Source organism: Manis pentadactyla, chromosome 6 (genome assembly GCF_030020395.1).
Source record: "Manis pentadactyla isolate mManPen7 chromosome 6, mManPen7.hap1, whole genome shotgun sequence".
In the NCBI taxonomy this organism is placed as follows: Eukaryota; Metazoa; Chordata; class Mammalia; order Pholidota; family Manidae; genus Manis; species Manis pentadactyla.
The window spans coordinates 56749951-56771339 of NC_080024.1; the positions used below are offsets into that span (position 1 = coordinate 56749951).

Below are 21389 nucleotides of genomic sequence, written 5' to 3' on the forward strand. Positions count from 1 at the left end.
AGAATTTTTAAACTACAAATCAATGATGAAAACTAAATACCAAAATACATTTCTTCAATGAATGATTGCTTAAGACATAACTATTGACAACACATGAATTTTCTAAATGTGTAATTTATGTTATAATGTTAGGATTTTGTTCGGTAATGAAGCATTTGAATTATCATAACTTCCATTTAAAAAACAGTATTACTACAGTTAAAAAATCATTTTGGTTTCTGAGATTCTCATTTGTTAGATATACATGTGTTTTCTCTTGCAAAATTACTCTTGAAATACAATAGTTACCATTGTAGAAGGCCAAAAGAAAAAAAGGAAAGAAAAATCAGGAAATTTATAATTAAATGGGCTAATAGAGAAACATACTCTGACATATTAAAAAATACAATTCTAATTTAGTAGTCCTAGGTGATTTGCTGAGTAGAATGTTTGTAATTATTTTAACCTTTTAAAAAAAGAAAAGAAAGTCTTGCCTGTAGTATTTTGGTTAATGAGACTCTGAACCTATAAAAGAAGCTCTTAAAAAGAAGCTCATCAAAAGTGTGATCCTAATTGCACATTTTATTAGTGGACACTTCCAAGTATTGCATAAATATCTCCTCAGTGTATTCTCTAATGAAGTCTCAGGCAGTTTACAGTATAAAACTGCTTCTAAAGTGAGTCTAAGCAGCAAGCCAGTGATCTATAATCCTAAATATCCTGATACACCACACTAGTATTATATTTCATCTTTTTTGTAGAATCTACTATAAAAAGGCATTTGATTCCATGTGATGCTACAGATTTTACATACATCTCCCATCAAAGTGATGAGAAATGGAGGTTAGCCATTAAGTAGTAAAAATGGAACCATTTTGATCTTACCCCTGAAATCTCTTTCTTGTTGATTAGTAAAAGGTACAACAGATCACAGCTTTAAATAGAGAAACAGATAAAAAAACAAATTTCCTAATGGCATATTCTGGAGAAAAGATGTTTAAAAACTGAAACACTTTGATCATGACTTTTTAGTTTAATGATATTGCCATCTCTATTGATTCTAAGGGAACTTGGAGCTGTTGACCCAAGGAATATTTTCAGTAGGTGTATTTCAATTAATACAAAACTTCAAGTAACTCAGAAATACACATATCTGTAATAACTGTGTCCCAAATTCAAGTGACGAATGTGAATTTTGAAACTAGAAGATTCTTCAAATCACTTGAGAACAAGGCAAAATGCATTTTTTATATCAGGTTCCATTTTTTTACACAATGCCAGACTATAAAAGAATAAAATAAAATCAGCACCACAAAACTGCAAAACTGTTAACACCCACAGATTTAGAAACTTTATTTACTAGTTACTATTATGTTAAAAGTCAGAAAAATTGTTTATTCCATACCTGTTACTAGTTTCAAAGACATAAAAATGACAATCATAGATTATAACCAAGAATTTTATACATGCAATGAATTTTTTATTATTACTTTGGGATATTTTCATAATTTGCTTAGTGAACTTCAAAATGTCTTATTTCTTGCTTCCCCCAGCCGCACTCACTCCTCCTTCCTCAGCATAAAGCTATCAAATGAGCATCCCCAAGCCTTAATGCAGTTTCTAGACTTTGCTGAAGAAATATACCCAGAGCCTCCAAAGCTTTCAAAGGATTATAAGACTATGTGGTGTATATCTTATATATTCACGGAAAACTGGCATATGACTGGCATACCCAAATGGGTTACATGCTTTCATTCATCCCAGAATGAAATGGCCTATGTATTTTCAGTGACACTTACACTTGTCTTTTTTGTTCTATCCACATATATTCATGAAACTTTTGAGAAACTCGGCTGCACCCTTCTATAGTGGGTGTTTAAATGCTGTTATTAGATAGGGAAAGTGGGAGTTGGAAATGCTTTTCCTAAATAGCGTGTGGGTATTTGTATGAGAGTGATATAATTCTGGGAACTTTTGTTAAGCACTCACCAAGTGCTGGTTCCTATGATGGAGGAAGAAAAATAAATAATACAGGATGGTTCTTGCCTTATTTAAAACTCACAGGATAGTAGTCAAGACTGCTGTGTAAACAAGCAGTATCATATGAAACAAGAAGTGAAGCAATTTAAATGGCTATGCCCCTCTGCAGAATCAGTATAAGAAATTGTTCTATTATTTCAATATAAAGGAAGATACTGCTCAAAGATTTGAAAGATAAAATATTTGACCCAAAGACATAGAAATGGCTACATGATAACATCCCCAGACTTACATATTCAGATAAATATTTTCTTGTTTGGTGTAGTCACCTTAGGAAGTTCTGCGATACTTCTTTGAGTAGTGTATCATTAGATTTGTTCTGGTTGACTCTTCAGAAGTAATTTACCATATTGTCAAACTTGTCAGCGTCCACTTGTAGTTTTTTTCACATTTGTAGTTGTTTTTTTCACATTCGTATTTTTTTAATTTACATTTTGTAGTTTTCAGCTAAAATGCTAAATCCCCTTCTTTAATTACATATTAAAATGGTATTTTAAGGAAATGCCACATTGTTTCTGAATGTTTTGAATTTGGTTCCCAATATAGTGGAGTTAGTTTCTTTCTTGACACCATTATTAGAATTCAGATTGGATTTGTTACACTGTAACCCTTACGTTTGCCAACAGTCACTAGCAATGATAGTTGGGCTGGCCTTCCAGTCAGGCTGACTGCTAAGTCTGGTCTGGACTGGAAGACTGGCCCAAATGAAGACTCAAATTTCATTTAGAGTTGCTTCCCTTAAGTTTACTTAATGAACCAACAAATAGCATGACAAATGTGAGATCAAGATTCAGGTTAGCTGACACATGTTCTGACACCTCCCTGTTCCTCAGGAGAGAAGTATTCAAAGTGGCCAACATAGTCCACATGCATGAGCCACCCACCTGGACAGTGCAGTAGAAGGAATTTCGTGCTGCATCACCATACACCCTACATTTTTTTACAGTTATCAAACCTGGTTACCACTCATCTTCAGAATGGTATTTGAATTTCCAAGAGACTGCTTTGCTCTGCCATGTCTACACTACAAAAATCCCTTGACTGATCTAATCACTACCAGGAGACCTTTTTGGGGTTTAAGAAATGCCAGGAAACTGGTTTTGTTATCCAATTTACTAGCTACCCACTTTCAGAAAAACACTCTTCTAACATACAGTGCCATAACATTTAAACAATGAGAATCTCCTTTAATGGAGAAGTTTTAGCAGACAAAGTTTAGGGAGAAAATAGTTCCATATAAAACTATAAAAAGTATTCCTATTTTTTAGTTATTTGAAGGAAATGTTAAGGAAGTTTAAAAGAGTTTCTCTAAGTTTTGTCCATTAATTCACCAGTGACTGAGAAATTTTGGCAATTAGTTGACATGAAACATTTGGCTGTTCTTGCTTTGATATGACAGTGTGCAATATAAGCTTATCCGTAATTCTTATTTTGCTTCTATTAACTTCCATTTTTTAAAATACTTTCCATCCGCATGAACATGGCACCAGATTGTATAAAGGAATACCTTAAGGTTTTGGAAATCAGAAAATATGAGTAAGTCTTAGCTTTGAAATTCAAACAGGATAGTTTATTATTTTTTTGAAGTATCATTGATATACAATCTTATATTGGTTTCAAGTATACAACACAGTGGTTCAACAGTTACCATGTTATTAAATCCTCACCCTGACTAGGGCAGTTGCTATCTGACACCTTAGGAAGATGTCACAGAATCATTCGCTATATTCTCCCTGCTCTACTCCCATCCTTTATGATTGAGAATTTTTGTGCCCTTTTATCTCCTTCCCTCTTCCCACCTGCCCACCCCAACCCCTCACCTGTGGTGACCAGCAGTCAGTTCTGTGTCTAAGAGTCCACTGCTCTTTTCTTCATTTTGTCAAACAGCACAGTTTTGAGCAAGTCCCTTAGCCTTGCTAGAACACAGTTTCTAAATCCTAAAAGTGGGCATATTTTAAACCACAAGCAAGTGTACCAGTAATTAAATCACTCAGAGATTCTGTAGAAAATAGAAGTATTACAGCCAGGCAATCTGTTGGAAAAGTCAAATACCATCTTTACTCAAAAAGATCTAAACACTTATCATTCCTGCAGAGGTATTTAAAATACACACAACACACACACGTACACACACATAGTGTTTACTAATACACTGATTAAAACATTCTTTTTACTCATCTATTTTCTACCTTTTGTCAAAGTGTGCTTTCCATGTATGTGGATTAAACCATGATTCCTCACATATTTTAGAATTCTTCACTATAAGTATCCTCAGGAATCATTTCCTTCTTTCTACTGTATAAATCTAAAGCATTTAATTTAAACATTTGTTGCCTATGGCAAAGTGTTCCACTAATTTATCAAAAGAATAAGTACAAAATGCTTTTCCTTTTTTCAAAATAAAGTTTCTGAACCATAAGAATTTTAATAAACTCTTTGTATAGGGGTGAGCACTATTCTAAGAATAATTTTTTGATGTGCCAAACAAATAGTTATTAGAAGATGTCAGAATTTTTAACAGTTGTTATGCAGATGAAGTCTTAATTACAAGGAATTTACTATGGCATTATTTATGGTATTTTCAGAATCCCAATTCAAAATTATGATGATGTGTATGATTCATGCTTTTGATGCATCATGTGCACATTCCCACATGCCCCCCATACAGATTTTGTTTTTTTACTAAACACGTACTAGAATATTACTAGATATACTAATATATTAGTAATATATACTAGAATATTACTGGGATACACAGATTGTTTATATTGTAAATAGACTTCATCTTTGACATATTCAAATATATCAGATGATTCACTCATCAAAGAAAGGTTCTAACATGTTTGGGGCACATAAAACCCAAGGACATCAGAAGCATGCCATGACAGTAAGGAAGAAGAACAAGGAACACTCTGTGGTGAGCTCCATAATACAACAGCTCTTAGCATTGCTCATGGAAGAACCCAGTCCATATAGACTGTAACAGCCATAGTATATTCACCATGGTAACTGCAGTATACCCTCTGGTAAGCTGGAGTGTGGTTGGTAAAGTGCTTCTGTATCAGATTCAGGAACATGAACTAGAGCTCCAGAAACAGCCATGGCAAAAGACATGAATAGTCAGGCATATCAAGAAAACAAGCTCATTTTAATGGAGTTCAGATTTGGCTATATTTTTAAGATATCTCCTTGAAAGCATATCAAGATTTACTAATATTTTTGAGTCCTCAAAACTTTGTATTAATGGAATGTTTTACATCCTAAAGAATCTAATACAGACACACTTTACTAACCTCATACTAGTTCGCACTAGGGTATATTGCAGTTACCATGGTAACTACATTATAAATCTTCCTTTCACTAACTTGGAATTTTTTCTTTCAAAATTCTTTCTTTGGACTGACATTTTCAGTGTATGAGCTCTAGTGAAGAAGAATTTTATTTCTTCACATTGTGAAAAGAATTAGTTCAACTTATATAAGTTGAAGCTCAAACTAAGTCCAAAAAGGCCTATAAAGCAGTAATATCATCCAATTTTCCCCTACATGTAAGGCATGTACTTTATATCTATCTCATGAAATATTCCAATGTTACCAAGCCACATTGAAACGGAAAACAAAATGGCGTTAGGATATAACTTGTATCAATAAGCCCCATGAATGACTGGCACAAAAATATCTATGTATCTGTTATGTGATAAGCTCAGGAGGAGTGGCCACAAGAAAGGTGGATGGAAGGAAGATGAGAAGCTAATGGAAACCCAATTTCAAGAGTGAATCTACTAACTTTTGGGAAATGATTGTGAAGAATACAGTTCAACTTTGCATTTGAAGTCACTGACATCATATTAAGCTATCTACATATCCAAAAGCAGGGGCCTAATGTTGTACATATTATCTGTTAAATACAGTTGAATCAGTATATACTTCATGGATGTACATCCTTTGCAGATTCTGGACTGTGTTAATGTGTTGCTATGCCTTTTAAGATAACATGGTACACTAAACCCACCATGAAAAATATAAATACCAGATTTATGGTTAAAAACACAAGAACCAAGAAAAGAACAAGAACAAGGACCAAGGGAAAAAGGATCTTTCTGAAGAGATAGATTAGGTGCGTAAAAGAAGGGTGCTGTCATGACAAATAACTAAACAGTAGGAACAGCTTTGAAATCAAGAAGTGGATGAAGGCTGGAAGAATTTTGAGCAGTATGATGAGGAAAATCCTAAATTGCCTTGAATGACTCTTAGCAGAAATATGGTCATTAAAGATGCTGCTGGTGAGAACTCAGTAGGAATGAGGAACATGTTACTGGGAACTAGAAGAATGCAGATCTTTGTTACATAGTGGCAAAGTTTAGTGGAATTATATATTTTAGTTGTGTGGAAAACACAATTTGTGAAAGATGAACTGCGATGTCTCGCTAAGCAGATTTCCAAGCAAAGTATTGAAGATGCAGCCTGTTTCTTGCTACTTAGAGTAAAATGCAAGAGGAGAGAGATAAATTGAGGGAAGAACCATTAACTGAGGAAATTCTCAGCCTACTCAGATAACAAAAGACATTAAAATTAAAGATTGCCTCTGAAAATGTGGCAGAGGAAAGGAAAAAAGCCAAGAGTGGCTGACAGCTTCTTAATGAAACCTTGGAAAGATCAAAATATTAGTGTTCAGTCATAAAAAGTTAAGATTGTGCCTCATAAATCTTGTCAATTAAATTGGAGGCTTCTGGGAATCCATGTTGCCCTCAGCTACTTCAATTGAAGTCAAAGATAGAGACAGGATTATCTCAGAAAGATTTGTGGATGTGGCTTCTGTTTAATGAAGAGCATTCCTTGTGCCATTCACAAGAGACCCACAAAATTCTTAAGAAAATTATGTCAGCAGAAACACTTCAAGCTTGGACTGAAAGGAACAGAGAAAGTACAAAGTGAAAGGAAGCTTAGACCCCAAAATTCTACTTTACAGGAAGCAGGCTAATAAAACTACTCAGCTGAAAATATTTATTACTGTCCATGAAAAAGGAAGGATGACCCTGAAGGCAGAACCAAGAGTCCAGAGGGCAGAACTGAGAGCCTCTGGATAAGAGTCCGGACTGTTCAACACCTTGATTTTGGCCTTTTGAACCCAAAGCAAAGAATACAGTCAAGCCCCATTAGACTGCTGACCTATAGAAGTGTGAGATAATAAGTGGGTGCTGTTCTAAGCCAATAAGTTTGTTGGTAATTTGTTATTCAATAGAATTCTAATACAGATATATGCATTAATAAGTAGATATACTAATCTTTTCTAAAGAATTTAGTTTGTACAATTTAAAAGAAGTGATTCCTTGATATTTTTACATACATTTACTCCTAAACTGTTTATAAACTGTTTAGAAAATGCTTGATCGGAGAAGTATTTAAATGCTATATTCTCTATGTGATTTCTATTAAGTTATAAATGAATATATTTGTGGCTCTGGGAACTCACCAGTTATTTTCTAATTCAAATTCATCTCAGTGTACACTTAGAGAAAGAAATTTCAAATCTCCCCTTCAGAGGGTCATAGTTTTATGTACAGGCATGGAATCTTCCATCTCTTTCTTGCATATCCATTAATATCATTCATTGAATTGTTTACTCTATATAGAAACTTCATATATCGACCTGAACCTAAAGTATCACTTCAAAGAAAAAGTTCATTTGGGAAGTTTTTGTTTTCTTACTCTAGCTTTCATCACATAAGAATAAATGGATATAAATGGTGTGGCCTATATTTAGGTGTTTTAAACATATATGGGTGGAGAAAACGGGTTGGAAGAATAGCCAAATTAACATTCCAGAACATACGAACTTGAATCATTTTGTTTCCTTTAAAAGCGGCGAGTCATTTTGTTTCCTTTAAGAGCAGCAATTAAAAGGTACAGAAAGGTGAGAGAGGGAATTGTATGTGTTAAATTTGCCAAAATACTAGATAAAGATGAAAGATAAGCCGAGGTGAGAAGACTAACACTATTTCTTGGGAGAAATTTATGCGTACAATTTTTTATTTTTAATTTTAAGTAAAGGAAACTAGTAATTTTGTGTTCTCACTTTAAGGGATAATGCAATGCTCAAGGTTCAAACCACATGAGCTAATTCAATAAAAAAGGGATTTACTGGAACACGTGAAAGGACTTCCAGAATGTTTGGGACAGCTGAAAAACAACTTTTAGCTTGACTTTCTGGATATGGCTTCTAAAGCCCTATCACAGACTAGGCTTTCAAAGGAGGTGCTCTTCCTGCCTCCCTGACAGCCCATAGCATCCCAGCCAGGTGCCCCAGTCTCTCCCCCTGTGACTTAATCCAGCACCCTAATTGGTGCAGCCTGGGTAGCAGCTGGAACCCAAGCAGCAAGAGCATAGAGAAAATGCAGTTTTTAAGCTTTCAGGGAAAGAATTAGAGGAAAGTTGATATAACTGTTGAAAATCCACAGTTATGTCCCCTGGGGGCCTAATATTTAAATTTAGAAGGCCTAGAAAAACCATTTCACTTAGGAAAGCCAAATTCTCTGTTTTCTAGGTAGCAAAAAAAAAATTAGATACTTAAAGGATGATTTTTCATTTGCATCTTCCTAGTTTCAGGTTTTATTAAAAATTCTTAAGTGATAGTTTCACTTTTTACAGTATTTCTCTGTTTTTTGATCAATGTTAAATTAAGTGAAAATAAAAATCAGGTTATTTTTCACTGGCTTTTATTTTATATATGTATATAAAATATGCTTTATCATGTTATCGGAGATCTGCAGTCTGCTAGTCACGTCTAACCTATAGTGAGAGTTCAGCTGTTATCACTTGGGACAGTGGCTTTGTATCATAGTTTGTATGATATGGTAGTCCTGACACGAGAGTCTTACTTAATAAACATTTTTTGGCAATGTACCTCCTCTTTATCTGAACTAGCTTCAAAAATACTAATGGCAAAAATAACATCAGCTTACAATGGGCTTACAGAAGTGAGGGTAGTTTTAGTAACTGAGTCAACCGCAGGCCAAGTGCCACTGGCTGGCTCAAGTTAGATGTTAGGGTATTATTTTCTATGACTTACATTCAGAACACTGGGGCTTAGGTGTAGGCAGTCACAAAGAAGACTAGAAACCGGCAGTGGTGAGGAGTCTCTTCCCTGCTGTAACATACGCGATAAAGTAGGTATTATAAAGTGTATGTTGATGAGTTGACGGCTAAATGAACTTAGCTGCCATTTGAGCCCACTGGGCCCTTTACAATAGCTTTGAGCATTGTTCATAAATGAAACCTGATAGAATTAACCACTTCTTATTCTAATATTTATTTAGATTTGTGCGAATGCTAAATGAAGTTGAAATTAGAGCTGCTTAATAACAATAAAAAGTTAATCTAAATCTAAATGAACTACTAACGTATACCAGCAGGCTAAGGGCTCAAAGAAAGCAAGAAACGAATAATTGGGACAGCAGAGTGCATTTTTTTTAACTGTTGCACTCCCCTAGAAACTGATCTTCGATTTTCTTTGGTCTTTTCTTCCCTTTTGCCTGCTTTTCCTTTACAAAGTTGAAAGAAATCTGCTTGTTTGTTTTATTCCCACCCATCATTACTTATGTGTACCGGAAGTGGGAATTGTCATTTGGAGAAGGTGCCCTGCACATATGGGCTCTTTCAACTTAATGACAGCAGAAAGGTTACATTATTTAGCTGGCTATAACTAGGGTCCCCATGTACCCCAATTTGATTGGGACTGTCCCAGTCTAAGCCTATTAATAGCATCTCCTTTCATTCTCAAAACCATCCTGGTTTGGATGGTAAATTACATGGGCACCGTTGTAATAACCAAGATGGGTTAAAGAATGGTATAGAAAGATGCAGGAACTTTCTAAGAAATGTTGATGGTAGTTGAAGTTTGGTAGAACCAGGTTAAAAAATTCGAGTCTTATTAATAACAGCAAGGACAGTTTGCCTTTCCTGACACTGGAATCTCTGTGCCCTCTTCAGAACTATGGTATCTTTTAGGAGTGGTTTCAAATATTTAAGCAATTGTTCTTGTTTATATGCATGAAAATTGAACTACCAAGATTTCAGAATAATTATAATAAATGACAGTATATCTTTCTATTCAATAATTTTTAAAATGTTCCCAGTAAAAATTCCTACTGAAATTTATTTTAGAAATATAAATGGAGGTATAAAATACACTCATGATGGATTTGTAAAAGAATTTTTCAAGGATATGATTGCTGCTGATAATATTGGGTAAAGAAGAAAGGATTTAAATGGAAAATATTTGAAATGTTTAGCAAACGAAGTAAAATTAAGAGTAGTGTATTTTTCAGATACTTCAGTATTCTTTTTCACGTTATTTTCAAAGGCGATTTTCTATTATGTTTCAGTGTTTATTATAAAGAAATGTTTCTTGCCCTGAACTAGGTTTTCATTCTCATCAATAGCAAGTAATTCATATTTATCATAATTGAAAGTGGCATTCATATTTTGGAGAAATTTCATTGAATCCCATATAATTTATTTCCTTTATCTTCTGCTCTAACAGTAGTATTTTTAATGGCAAATTGAATAAATAAAGCCCACTGCAAAGACCTCAGTTTTAGAATCTCTAAGTAGATTGTAATAGAGAGTATTCACATGTGAAAATTCAGTGTTCACTGATAATATACTTAAATAAGGTTGTAGGGATTTTTGAGAAGCTACTACAGCCTGCTATCAGTAACAAGAGACACAGAGGAATGATATTTCTGATGATTAGAGCTGCCAAAACATTCCATAAGAAGTTTAGACATACCACTTTCAATTAGAGCCAACACACTTTCAGTTTAATATTTTGTTACCTTGTTAATAATTGATATAATGCAACAACCCCATCTGGACCATGAAATAATAGAAGGTAATTCCAAAAGAGTTTTTGTAGTGCTTTTTTTTTTTTCTGTAAAAAAAAGCATTGTTTGAAGATCTTATAGTGTCCTTTTGTTCAGTATGTTTTCTGTCCTTTACAATATTAACAAGTGAGGATGAAATTTGCTGTGGGGTTCTGGTATTATGGAACTAGCACAGGGTTACTGTCATGCTTTCATTCTGTTTCTTAATGAAGTGGGCTTATTGCTAAAGGAAAGCGTTCTATGAAAAAAAAAAAGGAGCCCATGCTATGATTGTTATTATTGAATTGTGTTTTATCCATGCAGTTTGCTAAGACTATTAAATGGCAGTAGTCAGTGTTATACTTACGAGTTAATAAAAAAGGCAGTTATTTAAGGAAACAGTTTTTTTTTCTTCAAAGAGACATTATATTTGCCTGTGTGAACAACTAGAAGAACAGGGTCTGGAGAGCTCTAAACGCATCATTGCTGGGAGATCTGTAGGTTTTCTAGAGGACAGTGGAAAAGCGAAGAAGAGCAGTGGGGGAGGGAGATCTGCCAGTCTCTTTTTTTAAGGAGATTTCTCTCATTTTTAAGGGGATCCATAGTTGTTTGTTCTTCATAAACAGAATGTACAAAGATTTCAGTGGTTTAATTTTTGAAAAGATATTGTTCCTGCCCAATTTATAATCACAAGACACCCAATCAGACCAGTGCTGACACCACTACATTTCCTCACTATGGACTGTTGGGCAGGCTATGAGCCTTGTTTTCCACTAAAAAAGTAGCTGATTATTTAGAGTCATTGGAGCAGAAAGGACTTTAAGGTCCAAGTGACTCCAAGTGACCTTTTGGAATGGACCATGGAGAGAGCTGAGATTCAGTCTACAGCTCTGACACTTGATAAATCACTGAAAGGCCCTGCCTGTGCCTCAGTTTGTCTATTAATGAGAACAACCCACACATTCCATTATATCCAATTTACAATGAAGGCATTGGTGTGAATTGCCAAGGAAAACTTGTTCTTAGTGTTAAGTAAGCAGAGTAAAGTATAACAAAGCAAAGCAGTTGTATAAACAAAGTATAAACAAAGGCCAGTTGCTTTGCTCTCCCCCTTGAAGCCACATCAGGTGCTGTCCTCGTTTGGGTAGAACAGTTTGGAGGCTTTTGCAGTTAGCTCTGCTTAGAAGGGAATAAGTTGAAGTTTCCCTACAAGTCTTTTAAGAAAGTGTATAGGAAAAGAAGTATTAGCCAAGCTGAACCCCTTCCTCCCACGGGGTTCCTTCCTACTGCCTGCTTGGGTGTCACACATCCCAGAGCTGTTTCATTGCTGTCTGTGAGCTCCTAGTCACTAAGTATTCATTCTACTCAAAGTAAAACAGCCCCAAATAAAAATCTTCATATTTTTCCTTGACCTAAGAACCATGGGAAGCTGGAGAAATTTCATTCTGAAACCATACTCTACAGATAACGTAGAAAAGACTGAGTGAGCATTTTTAGTTTGTGTGGAACAGATGGGAAATAGACAATGAAAAAAATAAATATTAGCACAGAAGCATTTCATATGACCACAAAGAGAGCTTCTAAGTTTGAAATATATGTGTGTGTGTATATATATGTACATATATACCCATATACAAAAAGTAACATTTTTATATATTATAAAGTATATATATATATTGGTTTTTAGTAGAAATGATCCACTCTGAGATACTTTGCCTTTGTAATAAGTAGCTGGATAATTAGAGACTCTCTCAAAGCTCCCACTGAACCTTAACTTTCTAAGATTTTTGCTACCCTCAGTCATCATAAGTAAATGTGAGTCAGGTAAAGCATTTACCTAAAGGGAAAGCTGCAGTAAGCAAACAATATTCATGTGGTATCAAATATGTAAAATTCTTAGAAGGGAACAGAAAGGAAATTTTGAAGAGAGAAATAAGGCCACTATGTATTGAGCACAACCACTTTCTGGATGATAAAACAGTGATAATAGTACCACTACCACCACCACAATGTTCATAAATTTAGCAGGCAAATGGGTGCAGGTAAAAATCCCAGATGCCTGGCTTTGGGCTTCAACCCCATGCATACACTGTCTCGTGTAATCCTACGAAACAAATTCCAACATAGCCCCCATGTCCCAAATGAGAGATCTGAGACACAGAGAGGATTATTCACTTGCCTGAGGCCTACTGAGGTTGTGGAATGTGAGTCCAAACCCTGGTGGTCTGTCTCCAGGTCAGTTCCCCCCCTCAGTTCTGACACCCCTGTAAGGTGGGTGTGACCCACTGTAAGAGTTTCCTCACAGGGTGAGATTAGGTAACTTCTCTAGGGCTACACACAGATTCTACACAATGGAAAGGATGTTGACCCAGCCCTTTGTAAACATGTGCTTTCTACTATACTATGCTAAACTTTTCCCCTTTATAATTTTTGTCCCTGTGGTGACAGTTTAATGAATGTTGCATTGGATATTTGACTATAATTGGATCTGCCTCACAAAGGAAAAATCAGATCAACCTGGGTTTTACACTGGCAAAAAACATTCTCATCACAGTAGCATCCTTTTTTTCAAATTTGTCTGTTGCATAACTTTGTATAGAATCAGTTCCTATTACCAAAGTGGGACAATTTCACAATGTTTAAGTCTGCTTATATTCCAGTAACTGAATTGATGGTGTCTCAGTGACATTGTTCCTTTTTATTCGTGGAACTAGTAAAGTGACGTGAAGCTGGGTTATTTATTTCTAAATTCTGGGACCCCACAGTAAAATATTCGTCATGTATCAGGTTCAGTGTCAATGGATATATACAAATGGGAAATAGACATGTAACCTGGGATTTGACTGTGGTGGGAGAGAATAGCCATTTCTCTCCCCCTCCCCAGAGTGGATTGGCAGGAAATTGCTGTAGATTAAAGAAATGCCAATACAACTTCGCAATTAGCCCACTTTAGAAATATTTTCATGCTCTCCCTTTCCTGAACCTTCTTTTGTTCTCTTCTTTGCTGCCCTCCTTTCCCTATGGAATGTGTGTGTCTGGGCAGCTAGCTCTACCTGGTTTGTATTTAGTGGGAGAATGGACAGGAAGCTGACTCAGTCAGTCTCTGGCTCTCTGCTGATACAGGCAGAAATTGAGCCAGTAGGTCAGCGTTAGGCCCCCTACTCATTTCATGTATGCTGTTGAGCAGCTGGAGAGTAGTGAGGATTTTGACTCCCTCCTGGCATGAAGTCTGAGAGGCAAAGTGACACGTAACAAGAACATTCAAAATTAAAGCTGACACAGCGCCTTCAGTTCTTTCCAAGGTACTTGACAGAACTTTTTAATGTTTCTTCGTCCCTGGAAATATATGCAGTGCCAGTCAATCTATGAAACTGTACCAGATAATAGAAATCTGCCTGAAAACTAACACCAAAATATGAAAATTATCAGAGTCTGGAGGTGTGGGGGTCAAATGGATGCAGGTTTCTGAAAGCCTAAGGCACAGACTAATGCACAGCTCTCTCTGCAGTGCTGCACAGGGTTCTTCAAGAGTTCTTGTCATTTTGTGACACTTTCCTTCCTGTAGCCCGGAGCTTAGCCCTACTATATCAGCACATCTTGCTTTTCAGATTCACCACCACTGATGGTAGGTCAGGAACATCATCCATGTACACAAAGGACAGTGCTTTATAGCATTTGAAAATGGAAAATAAAAGATTCTTCAGATGGGAAAGAAGAGATTCTTCCATCACTAGGCAGGCTGACCTCCAGGCTGTCAAGCAAATTATGCCAGCCCAGGATGTGGGCTCAGACAATCACTGTGGTGTGGCAGGTGATGAATGAGTGGTTTTCATGGCCTCAGGCTCCTTCCCAAGAGAGGAGACCAGTTGGAAGATGATTTTAGCCAGAAGAGTGGTAAGCCTAACAGAACTCAAATGCTACCCCTACCACTCTGTTACGTGAGGAATGGTGGCAGGACTGGGTCTCAACGTGTGGAATGGTCAACACAGAGATGAGAAAAATCCTCTTTGCTTGCTATTCATTCCTTTTCTTGAAATGAAAACTTGCCCAAGCAGAACAGGACTTCTTTATAACGGCAGTTTTGCTGATCCAGAGAGCAGAGCCTGCAAAATGCTCATCTTCCCAGCAGAGGTTAGAAACTGCCATTAACAAAATGGCACTCGTTTTTTCACTGCACTACAGTCTGTCAAGTCTTTATGTATTCAAGCACCATCAATTCCTAAAGGAATACGAAAGACCACTTTATCTTTTGAGAGAACCTAAACATAGGACAAGTTTGTTTTACTTCATAGATTTAGACATGGAATTTATTCGTAGAGGAAACTGGAAGTTGTATATTCATTAGTATCCTTGACTCTCTTTTGAGCAGAAGACTTGAAAGAAGCCTGGGTTTGGAGGGAATTTTTTAAATCTTTTCTTTTTCCTGTGCTTTTGCAGCTCATGTTAAGTTCTGCCATCTGTAGGACATGTGCATTTTAAACCTCGTTTACTTATAAGCTTCAGCTCTTTAGGGAAATTGTTTTTTACTTATGTTATCTAAATGGCAGAAATTGGCTTCCATCTCACATAGTCTCTGCATTATTAAAATGTGGCTTGTTGTGCAGAGTTTAAATGACTCCTTAGGGCCTTTACATATTAATGTTATATACTAAGAACTATTAAAGCATTCCATATAAAATATATTCATGTTTTATATGTTCTGTTTCATTTGTGATCATGAATGAAAAGGACACGCTAGTTATCTTCATGGTCATTTAGAAAAAAAAAATTGTAACCTAGCACAAACTTAGTCGTCTTTTATCAGACAACATAGTCACGTAATTCCAAAGGAGCCTAGAATTTAGGACTGTCTCTTTTTGATTTTTTAAGTAGTGAAAATAAACAAACACAAACTACTCTAACCTACTATGGATTATTTAAGTATGAAATATTCATAGTAAATTCTTAATCTGAGACAAGTTTTCTTCTTTTAACAAGAAGAATGTGGTAACCGTTTGTCTTCAGCTGGAAGGTCCTCATGGATTTTGAAATCTTGAAACTATCCAAGTAAATGCTAATTGATGAAGTCAACTAGGTTGAAGAGGTGATGAGTAGGGCAGAAGTGGAGACTAAAATCAAATGATATGTCATTTTAAAATTATCTTGCCCACTTTTTCACTCAGCCAGAGTAAAGATATTAGTTTCTTATCAAATAGTCACTGAAATAGATAGTTTTAAAACTATCTATTTGTTCAACCAAGTTAGTAACCTACAAAGCTGGGGCCTGAGTGCCCTCTTTTCTAACAAATGTGGAGGACCATCTGGTATAGTGCTAAAGGCCTACTTTAAAGGCAACATCTATAGCTTCTATTCCCCACTCTCACCTACTAGATGAATGACCTTGGGTGAGTCATTTAACTTCTCTGGTCCTTGTTTTCTCATTGGTAATAATAGAGGCTGATTCATTCAACAGATATTTCTGGACTAGATTCGTTCAACAAATATTTATTGAGCTCCTGATATTTGCCATGTTTCAGTGAGACAAAAAAAGAAAAAGCAGTCCCTGTCTTCAGGGAGCTGAGAGCTTAATAAGAGAGACACTTATAAAAATAAATGCATATAGTAAAGTGGCCTTGACACTATACAGAAATATATAAAAGGCACATGGGATGCGACCAAAGGAGGAGCAGTCAGCCCTATCTGGGTTCAGGTAGGGGAGAGGAGACTAGTAAAGACTTTACAGAAAAGCTGCTTGAACTGTGCTTGAGTATCATTTTCCAGAAGGACTGCGGATGGAGGGGTAAGATCACGAGCCTATAGATTTAAGTCAACATAAAGCCTCAGGACCTAATAGAGGTCTTGCAGGGCTGGAATGTAAATATGAGATAAATTTGCAAAGGATAGCTGCAACAAGTGGAAAAGACTTTGACATAAGGATTCTGGATTTTGTGAGAAGCCATGATGTTTCTAAGTAGAGTTTGTAAACTGTTCATATATGTATTCTAGAAAGATCACTCTTGCAAAGTGTGACAAAGACTTGAAGAGGGCAAAGATCTGAGACAAGGAGGCCAGTTAAGAAGCTCTTAGAGAGGCACATGGGAGAGATGTTAATGGTGACAGCAGTAGCTATGGAGTGGAGGGGAAAGAATCTAAGACATGAGGGAAGTGATTCCTCTAAAATCACTGAATGGAGGAGGAAAGTCTCTAATATTCTGGCTTTCAGCTTTTGCCTCCCATGAGTTGATTATTTCAAGACTGCTAAATCAAAACCTCTCAAAGGAAAGATTTTCATAAACACACTTAATGGAAATATATTTTTAGACCTTTATAAAATGGCTTATTGTTTTGAATTCTTGCCTTTAGACTAATGTGATCATTGTTTTTAAAGGGGGCTCTATAATGTTAGTACAGAATGATTCAGATATTAAAGTTGACCCTTTATTCAGAATACATATCACAGACAAGTAAATAGGTTATGTGAGTTACCCTGAATCATGTGCTATACAGTGAAAAGATGAAAACAATCCAGTTGTGCTTACATTCAGAAATTCCATGAGGTAGCTTAGCAGATATACCCAGAAGACTCAGAGAGCCTGAAACAAGAACAGAGTCTGTGAGCAGCTAACCTGGAAGTCAGAATTCAGGCTTAAAATTCCTCTTACCCATCCCCACTCATCTCCAACTTAATTTTTCATCTGGATGGTGTTTATTCTCTGGGCTGAATCATGCCCTTGTGTTCCCAAAATGAAAATCTAACTTTCTGTTGGACATTTTCACTTGGTTGGCAACTCAAATACAACACATCTAAAACTGAACTCCTCCCTCCCCAAATATTTGCCTTTTCTGATCACAGTCTCGTGTTTTGTCATGACTAGATTCCTGAATTCCTCTATAGGCATTCTTACCTTTTAATACTTCCTTCTTGTAAATGCTAAACCTCCCCACTCCAAACACGCTAAACCCCTTTATTTCCCGAGATGTGTTGTACTGAACTCTTTTTTTCACATGCTTGGAAGGCCTTCTTGATACACATATAAAAGCAGATAACACACATATAGTCATTTACGTCATCTGGCTGAATTTTACTATATTTTCAAGCCTATGTGAAAAAGTCACTTTGTCCAGAAAACTTGTGTAACCCCAGGCCACTGTTGTTAGGAGCCCCTCTCTTGCAGTTGTATGATGGCCTGTACTCTCTTGCCCCAGTTCCCAATGGGGCGGGAGGGCATAGGAGACAGGAGGGTGATTTTGCCCCCAGGGGGCATTTGACAGTGCTTGGATACTCTTTGGGTTGTAACAAAGGGCTGGGGTGCCACCAGCATCTGGTGAGTGGAGGCCACGGATGCTGCTAAACACCTTACAGTGCACAACACCCCTCAGCAAACAATCACCCAGTACAAAAAAATTTGCTGGGCTTGAGAAACACCATTCTGTTGTAATTGCATATTTATTTGTGTGTTTCTCCCACTAAACTGTAAACTTTTGGAGAACGAGGACTGTGTCTTATTCAATATTGTATATGCAGGAGGTAACAAGTTGTTTAGCATATAGTAAATGCTCAGTAAATATGACTGTATAAGTAGGTGGAGAGATTGATGGATAGTTTGAATGGTTTTCTGTTCTAGCCCAGAGAGAAAAACTATACTTACATGTGGATTAAGGGCAATAAGTTCTGAGGTTTCACTCCTGAAGGGCCTGATGCCACTTCTGCCATTTGAGGTGCTGACCATGGAGAGAAGCAAGCAGACTCAAATTATGGATGCATGTTTTCTGTTTTGTTGCACATTTAAATACATATCATTTTATTTACTTAAATACTATCCTAGTCATTGAATGAAGTACAACAATTATGTGTTTGTACATTGCTAGCAATCAACATAAGTCTGGGACCTACCATAAAAAAGCATTTTAGCATGTGGTGATAGGGAAATAGGACTTGGCTTAAATTCTGGCTTTGTTTCAATAACGGTCTGTGTAAACCTAAGCACAAGTTTTAGTGTCATTAATCTTTCATTTTCTCAACTATCAGCATACTGTTATTTTGATGATTACATGAAATAAAGTATATAAAATACTTGATAGATAGTATACTCCATAAATGCTACTTCCCTCTGACTCTTCTCCAAACTATTTATATTAATTAGGAATTGCATTCAACTCAGAACAGAGCCCAGATAAAAAATGGCTTAACAGATAGTTTATTTTTCTCCCACACAAAAGAGGTCTGGAGGTCTGTAATCCAGGGCTTATATACTGTCTCCACAAAGTCATTAAGGGATCAGGATATTTTTAACTCAACACTTTACCAGGCCTAAAGTATGGCCCTGGGCCTCAAAATGCCAGCTAGAGCACCAAGTCACCCATCTGTGTGCCAAGCAGCAGATTAGAGGACAGAGTAGAGAAAGTGATATCCTCTTTCTTTTAAGGAGCCTTCCAAAATTCATTCCACTAAAGTACGTGTGCTCATGTGTAAATTCCTTAAAATGTAGCCCCTTAGAATATAAAGCACAGAACACTGTAGTAATGGCAAGAAATCACTTTGCCATTCCATACCTAACATTATTTTACTGTCTCTAAATTCATGTATGTTTGTGTGTGTCTATTTGCATGTATATGTGTACATTTATATATGTATATGTATATATTCTCAAATAAATTTAACTGTATTTTAATGCAAACTTATAGAAATGGAGCTCATTAGTTCTGACATCCAAAAATTATTTAATTTTTAAAATCATATGACTTACTGAGAGAGTCTAGAAACCACAACATCCTGGGAGCAACAGGTATATCCAATGTCCAGATCTGGGTTTCCAAATTGTTTCAAAAACAACCAGGAACCTTTGGAGATAAGTGTTAGTATCACTAGTAAGAAGTCATATTGTTGTCATTTGTCTCTTGGTATGAAGTGATCAAAGGCTACTTTACCTCTGCAGTATTCTTTCAAAAAACCCTAACTACAGTCCAATCATGAGAAAAATATTAGACAACCTCAAATTGAAGGACATTTACAAAATACCTCCTCAAACTTGTCAAGGTCATGATAAAAAAGGAACAACTGAGAAACTGCCACACACTAGGGGAAACTAAGGAAATTGGATGAGAAAATGCACTGCGCTGTTCTGGGGCTCAATCCTGGACAGTGAAAGGACATTAATGAAATCAGAATAGTCTGGAATTTAGTTAATAGAAATCTACCAGTATCAATTTCTGCATTTTGACAAATGTACCATGGTAATATAAGATGTTAACATTAGAGGAAACTGGGTGAGGAGTATATGGGAACTCTGCATTACCTTTATAATTTTTCTTGAAATTTAAAATTATTCCAAAACATATATATACTATTACAAAACTACATATAGTTTATTTTAAAAATACAAATTACTGGCACACAGTGAAAACCTGTTGTGTTCATTTGTGTGGGACGTCACCTGCAGTAGATGCCTTTGAGTATAATCTCAATGCATGCAGGGACTTTTGTCTAGTTTGTTTCTAGGTATTTTCCCTGTATCTAAGGAAGTACCTGGCATAGAATAGGCCCTCTACAAATAGGTGTTAAATGTTGAATGAATGCACATATGGTTCCTTCTAAGAACAAATTTATGTGTTAACTTAAGGATAATACTAAGGAAGAAAATGCACACCAAAAAGCCCTCTGATCTGTTTCTGAGTTAGTGGTTTTCCAGTGCATTATTTTGTGAATTTTTAGGCCATTCTGACTAGCCCTCTCACAGTCCAGGAGAACCAGCATCCTATTTCTCCGTAAGTTTCCTAATGGAACATTTTTTGAGGGATAGGTCCTGGAGGAGTTGGAAACTTGGGAAATTTATTAGAAAAGTAGGGGTTTGTAGCACTGATTCTAATTCAAGGAAACTGAAGCCTTTTTATTATCCTATGAGATTAATAGATCAGGGATTAGAAAGCTGTATGGTAGAATTTTCTATAAATGAGTAATTTTCTTTCTATTAGAATAAAAAAGATCTAATGAGAAAGGCACTTGATTAAAACTTTAGCCTCACCAGTTACCACCGATGTGATTATAGCGTTCTTTAATCTCTCTAAGCCTTAATTCTCTAGCAAAAATGGGACAGTAATACCTCATAAAATGTATATACAGTCCTCTTTAAATGAAAATATAGGCTAGATTACTGTAACAAGAGCTCAAGAATACAGTGGCTCCTACAAGACAGAGGCTTGTTTCTATCTCAACTAATAATCCAGAAATGGTATAACAGCTTTCTGCGAGCCCAGGCTACCCTATCTTTTTGCTTAGTCACCTCTGGTCTGCATTACTTTTTTTACATACTCACCTCACCCCCAATTCCAGAATCCAGGCCGCAGCAGAGAGGAAAGCTAGAGGAAATACCCCTTTCCTTCTAAGGGCATGACCCAGAAGTTGTCACTTCCACTCACATGCTATTGGCCAGAACCTGGTCGTGTGGCCACAGCTGGCTGCAAGGGAAGTGGGGAAATGCTTTCTTCATCTGGGAAGCAGTGTGCTAAACTAATACTTCTGGTGTCATGG

The 21389-nt window shown here is 36.3% G+C and overlaps 1 protein-coding gene across 9 annotated transcripts in view; it reads left to right on the forward strand.

Annotated features, from left to right (window-relative positions):
- ZNF385B (zinc finger protein 385B) overlaps positions 1 to 21389 on the forward strand; it is a 427842-nt gene that overhangs the window by 285100 nt on the left and 121353 nt on the right. The window contains exon 1 of one of the 9 annotated variants that reach the window (XM_036879441.2): positions 8653 to 9184. The exons of the other annotated variants lie outside the window; for them this stretch is intronic. The gene's annotated coding sequence lies outside the window, so the exon portion shown is untranslated. Of the gene's footprint in view, positions 1 to 8652; positions 9185 to 21389 lie in introns of those variants that run through there. 9 annotated transcript variants of the gene reach the window in all.